We start from the raw sequence: 9,312 nt of genomic DNA on the forward strand, positions 1-9,312 counted from the left end.
TAGTTACCCTTTTGCCCTTAATGTATTTAGATGGGTAAATGCATGACAGATGAAGTACATTGTGACTAAACATGATATCAACCTTGGAAGTAAAAATAGGAAAGCAAGCAGGGAAGGTGGGGGGGGGGGGGTGATGCAATGGGTGTTCTTATACACGTCACTGAAAGTAAACATGGAAGTCCAGCAGATAGTGAAAGCGGCAAATGGCATGGTGGCTGTCATAGTGAGGATTCAAGCACAGAAGCAGTGATGCCTTGCTACATTTGCACAAGACCTTGGTGAAACTATAGCTGGAGCATTGTTGGTCTCCCTATGGAGGAAGAATTATCTGCAACAAAGATTTACAAGACTTCTTCCTAGTTTGGCAGGACTGACATGGAGAAAGATTGGAATGGTTAGGACTACATTCACTGAAGTTTAGAAAAATATGGGGATCTCAAATCTATAAAACTCTAACAGGTCTTGGCAGGATAAATGCAGCAAGCATATTCCCAAGTCCAGAGGTCACAAGTTAGGGATGTTGGGTAGGCCATTTAAGACTGGGATGAGGAGAAATTTCTTTACCCAGGCAATAATGAGCCTGTGCAATTCCCTGTTACAGAAGGTAGCTGAGTCTAAACATTGTATGCTTTCAAGGAGTTGTGCAACACAGTTCTTAGGGCTAAAGGACACAGGAAGAAAGTGGGAACAAGGTTCAGAGTTGAATGAACAGCTATGGTCATCATATTGAATGACGGAGCAAGCTCAAGAGCCAAATGGGTTACTCTGCAATTTTTAAAACATATTTCTATGTAGTTAAAGGATATGATCACACAAGCAAAGTCAGCATTACCAACACTGTAACCAGGAAGTTTCTATTCTTGACAATGACAAATTTCAACTGGAAAACTAGATCCAAAGATTTCAATGTTGGGTGAAATAGCAGTACTTAGAAGTGTAATCAGGCATCCAGTCCAAATTAGCACAAGATATTGTTTTGTCATGCTCTAAAACAGAGCAGAGTAGGTTGGAGTGGAGCACGCAGGCTGTGGGGTTACATAGAACAATACAGCACAGAACAGGCCCTTCGGTCCACGATGTTGTGCCGAACATTTGTCCTAGTTTAAGCACCTATCCATGTACCTATCCAATTGCCGCTTAAAGGCCACCAATGATTCTGACTCTGCCACTCCCACAGGCAGCGCATTCCATGCCCCCACCACTCTCTGGGTAAAGAACCTCCCCCTGACATCCCCCCATGCCTTCCTCCCTTCACCTTAAATTTATGTTCCCTTGTAACACTCCTCATTATCCAATGACGTTGTCCTTCTAGATGGTGGCAGTCGTGGGTTTGGAAGGGGCTAAGAAATTTTGCGACTTTCTACAGTGCATCTTATATGAACCTGACTCAAGGTCAACAACAAAATTAAACAACACAAGGGAAGCCAACCACGTATTGCGCATCTCGCATTCTTACTTTGGACTGACTTCATCATTCTCTACTGACTTGCTGTACCCTTCTCCACTTGTACTTCATCTTTCTGTACAATGTTGCAAACTGATTAGGATAATGCAATTTTGTAGCCATCGGCATCCTTCCATCTACGCAAGACAACAGACATGCAGTAATTCAGCATTGGAGTGGGGTAGCCTTATACAGTATATTTTTGTCAATAGAAGCAGAAGCCAATCTGAAAGAGGCAGGTTCTGTCCCAAGTGCCACATATGAAGTGGTTATCAGATGTATCAGTAAGTTATCATTTTGTGTTGGTACCTATTGCCAAGTTGTGGTGGCCACTGTGTCTTCATGGTATGTTAGCTCACCAGTAAAGTTGCCATTTCCCTCTGACTCCAAGTTGTGACAACCATATCACACTTGCAAGAATTCTAAAAGGACAGCTTTGGGCATTTTGCTGATCTTCTAGCTCCAGTCACTTCTGATACCAAAACATCCTTGGGAATGTGTCTTCCAATTTCCAAAATCCTTCTGCCTAATGTCAACATACTTGAATGAAATGCCCTGCTGAAACTGGCTAACAAATTCTGCTAATTCGGGCCCACAGGTGACAAAATCTGCCTTGATGCAAAACTTGATATACCATAGGGAAAACAGCTACTATCTTTGGGCATCTCAAAAAAAATTACATAGAATAATAGCAAGTTCACACTCCTAGGACTAAGCAACTATTTTTAATATATACACTCTTTCAGCATCTTGTTGCATGAGCTGTTGAACACAGACAACACATAACCATCAAGAAAGGGAGGTTCAAATATCCTTATGTTTTCACCATCTCACGAAAGGACAAAATCAAATGTTGCCAACCCCTCAAAAGTAAATCAACACCAAAACTGGAGTGTAGTGGATAGCCAAGCAAGTTACCTTAGAGTACAAGTGACCTTGATCAGATGGGCCGAAGAGTGGCAGATGGAGTTTATTTTAGATAAACGTGAAGTTTGCATTTTGGAAAGGCAAATCAGGGCAGGACTCATACACTTCATGGTAAAGTCCTGGGAAGTGTTGCTAAACAAAGAGACCTTGGAGTACAAGCTCATAGTTCCTTGAAAGTAGAGTTTCAGGTAGACAGGATAGTGAAGGCAGTGTTTGTTATGCTTACCTTTACCATTGCGTATAGGAGTTGGGAGGTCATGTTGCAACTGTACAGGACATTGGTTAGGCCATTTTTGGAATACAGAGGAAACTCGATTATCCAAAGGATACTGGCAGGGAGCATTTCATCTGGTTAATCGAATGCCAGGTAACATATGTTAGCCAAGCATCGGGACCTTGCAATCTTGTCAGATAATCTGAAATTCGGATAACTGAATGCTGGATAATAGAGGTTTCTCTGTACTGCATGCATTTCTGGTCTCCCTGATATAGGATGGATGTTGTGAAACTTGAAAGAGTTCAGAAAAGATGTAAGAGGATGTTACCAGGGTTAGAGGGTTTGAGCTATAGGGAGAGGCTGAATAAGCTAATTTTCCTGGAGCATTGGAGGCTGACGGATGACCTTATAAAAGTTTTTAAGATCATGGGGGCAGAGATAGGATGAATAGCCGAAGTGTTTTACCCAAGGTAGGCAAGTCTAAAACTAGAGGGTATAGCTTTAAGATGAGAGGGGAAAGATTTAAAAAAGGGAATTATGGGGTAACTTTATCTCAGAGGGTGGTGCGTGTCTGGCATGAGCTGCCAGAAGAAGTGGTGGAAGCTGGTACAATTACAACATTTAAAAGGTATCTAGATGGGTATATGAATAGAAAGGGTTCAGAGGAAATGGGCCAAATGCTGGTTAATGGGACTAAATCAATTTAAAATATCTGGCTTGCATGGACACGTTGGACCAAAAAGGTCTGTTTCCATGCTGTATAGTCCTATGACCAAAGTGTTGGATTGCCCTAGCTGCTAAATTCTTTTCTAGTTCAGAACCAGAAATTTCTGGTGAAGCCTAGCAAGTCTGGTAGCATCTGTGGGAAGAAAGCAGAGTTAACATTTTGAGTCCGGACTTGTAATCAGTCAGACCTGCTGAGTTTCACCAAAAATTTCTGTTTTTGTTTTATAACTGCGACATCTGCAATAAAATGTTTTATTTTCTTTTGCAGTTCACCAATTATGGAATTTTTCAATCATTTTTAAAAGGGAAGAAACTCTGCCAATTTATTGAATTTTCTTGTGTTGCATTTCCCAATTTTATTCTGTCTCATATTAAAAGTAAATGTCAGGACACAGTATCCTGAAAGAATCCTTTACCCAACAGCATAGTACCCAACAGTACCCAATTAGCACAAAAACCTTACAACTGCACTTGATTATCTTGATTAACAGAAGAATCAGAAGAGGTCCCTGAGATCAGAGAAAAATTCACAAATCAAAGACTTGATGAATAATTTCCTGTCAAGAAAGCCTGTAATACATCCTACCAATGAATAACATGTAACATTGTGCACCTTTATTGCAGGCTACTGAAAGACACAAAAACAGCTTGTTAAATTTGTAAAGATAACCAGTTACAACAATAAGAATCACTAGGCATTTTTGACCAAGTACAAGGATATCAATATGCACACACTTGGGTATACTACACCTATTCTAAATAATGAATTTTTAGTACTGTATATTCATCACCCTATGTGCAAGTCTGCTGCCTCTGTTGATGACCTAACTTAATGTTAATAGCCACTAAACTATGATGGAAGAAATCGACAAAAATCTTTGGTACCTCTGTAACAGTGAGTATGTGTAAAAGGGAGATAACTTAAAAAAAATTTTTAACATAAATTCAAAGGCTATCAATCCGGAAGTTTGACTTACTCCACAGTACATGCCCAAATTGCTTCACTTTTCTTGTACATATCAATCTTAGCTGTTCACTGTATTCTGAAGCTTGGAAAAATAGTTCAATAAAATAGCTCAATCTGTGCATTGAAGTTTTCTTTTTGCAAACAAACAGATTCTCAATTAATTATATTACAATGCATTTCGTAATATCAGTAAACTTCGCACCAAACATAACGAATGCCTGTGTTTCATGGAAGTCTGATCTCCATTAACATTAAGTCAAAACGTACACCAACCTGATAAAGAAGGAAGCTTCAACACATCGTCCAAAAGCATCTATTGGTTTCAAAGTACCAGTGCATTTTTATCTTCCGCTATATCACACTATTGACCCACATAAAGCCAGTTACGCAATCACAAAGATCGTGATGCGCCAGATTTCAACTGTAGTTTACTGGTGACTATTACCAGGGCGACAGAGAATGGGGCAAAAGGAGGGAACAAAAATAAATTCGCACTAAGACACGAAACTGAACCTATTGGCGAACCCTGCCAGCTAAAACAAAAACTCACCCTTCCCTCCACCACTCCCTCCCAGTTTTAACGGCCAGGCAGTGACACTGAAGAAAATACTAAATTAGCTCCAAATTATTTCATCAAGACAAAAAGAGAAAAAGTGACACAAAAAAAAACCTGGGAGTGACCCAGCTTTAAAAAACATGGACGCACCTGGTGATTTAATATAAAATAATTGCGCTGAGGAGGAGGCTACTTCAAAAGGTGCTGAGTTTTTTTTTGGAAAAAGGGATTTTTTTTTGTAAACCGGCGGGAAGAACGAGCGGCCCCGAGTTTGGGGGAGAAGATGAGGAGAGATGGATCGGTTCAACCCTGACCGGCCCCGCGGAATCCCCTGCCCCCTTTCTGCCTGGGACTCGGCTGCAGCACTAGGCCGCGGAGCCTGGGCCTTTCCCGGAGGCCTGGTCCCCACCGGCCTGTTCACAGCTGCCGTTCTCCGCAGGGTGTGCACGACCGGGCACGGGGAGGAGACACAAGGGGCGGGGAAGAAATGGAAGGAGGCCCCGGCAACTCCGACCTGCCAGCACCCCCCCCCCACCTCTAACCCCGGCAGGCCCCGCTCCGCCCGAGAGACCCTCCCCCGCTCCGTCCCCGGGCGCCCTCACCTGCTCACGTCGAGTTCGATCCGCTCGGGGCCAGGCCGGGCCGGGTCAGGCCGCTCACACCGTTACCACCATTGTTAAAGTGGGAGAGACAAGCGGAAACAGGAAGCCAGCGCAGTGTCCCGCCGCCACTGCTGTCCCCCGGCAAGTGGGAACGGCCGACCGAAACCATTTCCCTCCCCCCACCCAGCGCAGCGGCTCAACCCCTGGAGAAAGGTTCCGGGCAGTGCATCATTGCCCCTGCAAGAGGAATAAATCAAAGCAGATTTTGAAAAAAAAAGTACTTCAGTTGATTATTTTTACTGCCACAGTAAAGATGTTTAAATATACAACAAAAAAGATCGAGGAAATTCTCAGCAACAGTAATCTGGCTGACTCTTAACTGCCCCCTGGACAATAAATGCTGGTTAAGCAAGAGATGACATCATCCTGTGAATGAATAATAATAATGAATTTGGTCAGACAGCAGCTGCAGACAGAGATTATGATGAAATCCTCTTTTCCCGTCTAAATATTTTCTACCTGTTCAGAGACACATCTCCGGAGCAGGTGGCAGGTAAACCTGAGTGTCCTGGCATAAGAGCAGGTTGTGAACATTGAAGGAACAGACAGACATGAGCATTTACTGCATTTGAGTTCCACTGTTTAAAATTCAGTCCTGCCAAGGAACAAGGTCAGGTTTTTTGCAAGGCTTACTCAGACCACTTCAAGGGACCCAAGAATCGAAGAGTTACATGCAGTTGGAGAGCCAAACACAGGCTCCATGAGAAATCTGTTGTTGAGAACGCTGCTGCTTCTACATAGTAAGGTTCAGGGAAAAGTCCCACAAACCATTAGATAACTCTTGAACAGCACAGACAAGGGAGATCCAGTGGATGTAGTGTACCTGGACTTTCAGAAAGCCTTTGATAAAGTCCCACGTAGGAGGTTAGTGAACAAAATTAGTGTGCATGGTAATGGGGGCAAAGTACTGACTTGGATTGAAAATTGGTTGGCTGACAGGAAACAAAAGAGTAGTGATAAACAGCTTCCTTTCGGAATGGCAGGCGGTGACCAGTGGGGTACCGCAGAGATCAGTGCTGGGACCGCAGCTTTTTACAATATATATTAATGATATAGAAGATGGTATTAATAGTAACATTAGCAAATTTGCTGATGACACAAAGCTGGGTGGCAGGGCGAAATGTGAGGAGGATGTTAGGAGATTACAGGGTGATCTGGACAGGTTAGGTGAGCGGACAGATGCATGGCAGATGTGGATAAATGTATAGTTGTCCACTTTGGTGGCAAGAACAGGAAGGCAGATTACTACCTAAATGGAATCAAGTTAGGTAAAGGGGCAGTACAAAGAGATCTGGGTGTTCTTGTACACCAGTCAATGAAGGCTAGCATGCAGATACAGCAGGTAGTGAAGAAAGTTAATAGCATGCTGGCCTTCATAACAAGAGGGATTGAGTATAGATGCAAAGAGGTTCTTCTGCAGCTGTACAGGGCCCTGTTGAGACCGCACCTGGAATATTGTGTGCAGTTCTGGTCTCCAAATTTGAGGAAAGACATTCTGGCTATTGAGGGAGTGCAGTGTAGATACACAAGGTCAATTCCTGGAATGGCGGCACTGTCTTACGTTAAAAGATTGGACGACTGGGTTTGTATACCCTTGAATTTAGAAGACTGAGAGGGGATCTGATTGAGATGTACAAGATTATTAAAGGATTGGACACTCTGCAGGCAGGAAACCTGTTTCTGCTGATGGGTGAGTCCCGAACTAGAGAACACAGATTAAAAATGGTGGGCCATTTAGGATAGAGATGAGGAGAAACTTCTTCACCCAGAGAGTGGTGGGTGTGTGGAATGCTCTGCCCTCGAAGACAGTGGAGGCCCATTCTCTGGATTCGTTTAAGAAAAAGTTGGATAGAGCTCTGAAGGATAGTGGAATCAAGGGTTATGGAGATAAAACAGGAACAGGATACTGATTGAGGATGATCATCCATGATCATAATGAATGGTAGTGCAGGCTCAAAGGGCAGAATGGCCTACTCCTGCATCTATTGTCTGTTGTGTTGGAGTTAGTGCTCTGGAAAGTCAGGAAACCGAGCACCTCAGAAGAAATCTGCAATGAATTAATACTTCACTCTGACGGAAGATGGTGATTGAAAACCTCATAAGTTGTATTTGCCTTGCATATCTGAGCAAAAATAAAAGACAAAAATTTTCAAGAGCAATACAAACTTGGTGAAACCAGCTATCTGAAAAGTTGAAATTGATCCTGATATCAAGTGCTAGAATACAGATTACAAATTTGAATGAGATTTGCTGTTTTTCAGTGTCACTTACCTTGACTTGGGAGGAGGAAAATTGCTGAGAATCTGTGAAATCTGATTGCATTTGCCACATGATATGTTCAACCACAATCCGTAGACTATTTAGGTTTGAGTTAGTTTTCAGTTATTGTGACCCGATTAAGCAAGTGAGGAATTAATTTTATATTAGAACCATAAGATATAGGAGCAGAATCAGGCTATTTAGTCAATTGAATCTGCTCACATTTGATCGTGGTTATAGAGTCATAGAGCTGTAAAGCATGAAAACAGATCCTTTAGTCCAACTTGTCTGTGCTGACCAGATATCCTAAATTAATCGAGTCTCATTTGCCAGCTTTTGGTCCATAACCCTCTGAACCCTTCCTATTCATATACCCATAAGATGCCTTTGAAATGTTGGAATTGTACCAGCCTTTTGTCATTTATATAAATGATTTGGATGCAAACATAAGAGGTATACTTAGTAAGTTTGCAGATGACACCAGAATTGGAGGTGTAGTGGGCAGCGAAGAAGGTTACTTCAGATTACAACAGGATCTTGACCAGATGGGCCAATGGGCTGAGAAGTGGCAGATGGAGTTTAATTCAGAAAATGCGAGGTGCTGCATTTTGGGAAAGCAAATCTTAGCAGGATTTATACACTTAATGGTAAGGTACCAGGGAGTGTTGCTGAACAAAGAGACCTTGGAGTGCAGGTTCATAGGTCCTTGAAAGTGGAGTCACAGGTAGATAGGATAGTGAAGAAGGCGTTTGGTATGCTTTCCTATATTGGTCAGAGTATTGAGTACAAGAGTTGGGAAGTCATTGGTTAGGCCACTGTTGGAATATTGCGTACAATTCTGATCTCCTTCCTATTGGAAAGATGTTGTGAAACTTGAAAGGGTTCAGAAAAGATTTACAAGGATGTTGCCAGGGTTGGAGGGTTTGAGCTATAGGGAGAGGCTAAACAGGCTGGGGCTGTTTTTCCTGGAGCGTCGGAGGCTGAGAGGTGATTTTAAAGAGGTTTACAAAATTATGAGGGGCATGGATAGGGTAAATAGACAAAGTCTTTTTCCTGCGGTCGGGGAGTCCAGAACCAGAGGCATAGATTTAGGGTGAGAGGGGAAAGATATAAAAGAGACCTAAGGGGCACATTTTACACACAGAGAGTGGTACGTGTATGGAATGAGTTGCCAGAGGAAGTTGTGGAGGAGGCTGGTACAATTGCAACAATTAAAAGGTATCTGGATGGGTATATGAATTGAAAGGGTTCAGAGGAAATGGGCCAAATGCAGGTTAATGGGACTAAATATGAAGGGTTTGGAGGGATATGGCCAGGTGCTGGCAGGTGGGACTAGATTAGGTTGGTTTAGTTGGTCGGCATGGATGGGTTGGACCGAAGGATCTGTTTCCATGCTGTTCACCTCTATGACGCTTTGACTCCACCACTTCCTCTGGTAGGTCATTCCATACACAAACCATCTTCTGTGTGAAAAAGTTGGCCCTTGGATCTCTCCAATGCTCCAAGGAAAATAGCGCTCGACTATTTAGCCGCTCCATATCACTCAAACCCTTT

The 9,312-nt window shown here is 42.8% G+C and overlaps 1 protein-coding gene across 1 annotated transcript in view; it reads right to left on the reverse strand.

Annotated features, from left to right (window-relative positions):
- The window catches only part of rlim (ring finger protein, LIM domain interacting), a 57,343-nt gene extending 51,784 nt beyond the window's left edge, over positions 1-5,559 (reverse strand). Inside the window, exon 1 of the mRNA XM_060832466.1 lies at positions 5,440-5,559. The gene's annotated coding sequence lies outside the window, so the exon portion shown is untranslated. The remainder of the gene's footprint in view (positions 1-5,439) is intronic.
- Positions 5,560-9,312: the final 3,753 nt, after the last annotated feature.

This window comes from Hemiscyllium ocellatum, chromosome 11, assembly GCF_020745735.1.
Source record: "Hemiscyllium ocellatum isolate sHemOce1 chromosome 11, sHemOce1.pat.X.cur, whole genome shotgun sequence".
Classification (NCBI taxonomy): domain Eukaryota; kingdom Metazoa; phylum Chordata; class Chondrichthyes; order Orectolobiformes; family Hemiscylliidae; genus Hemiscyllium; species Hemiscyllium ocellatum.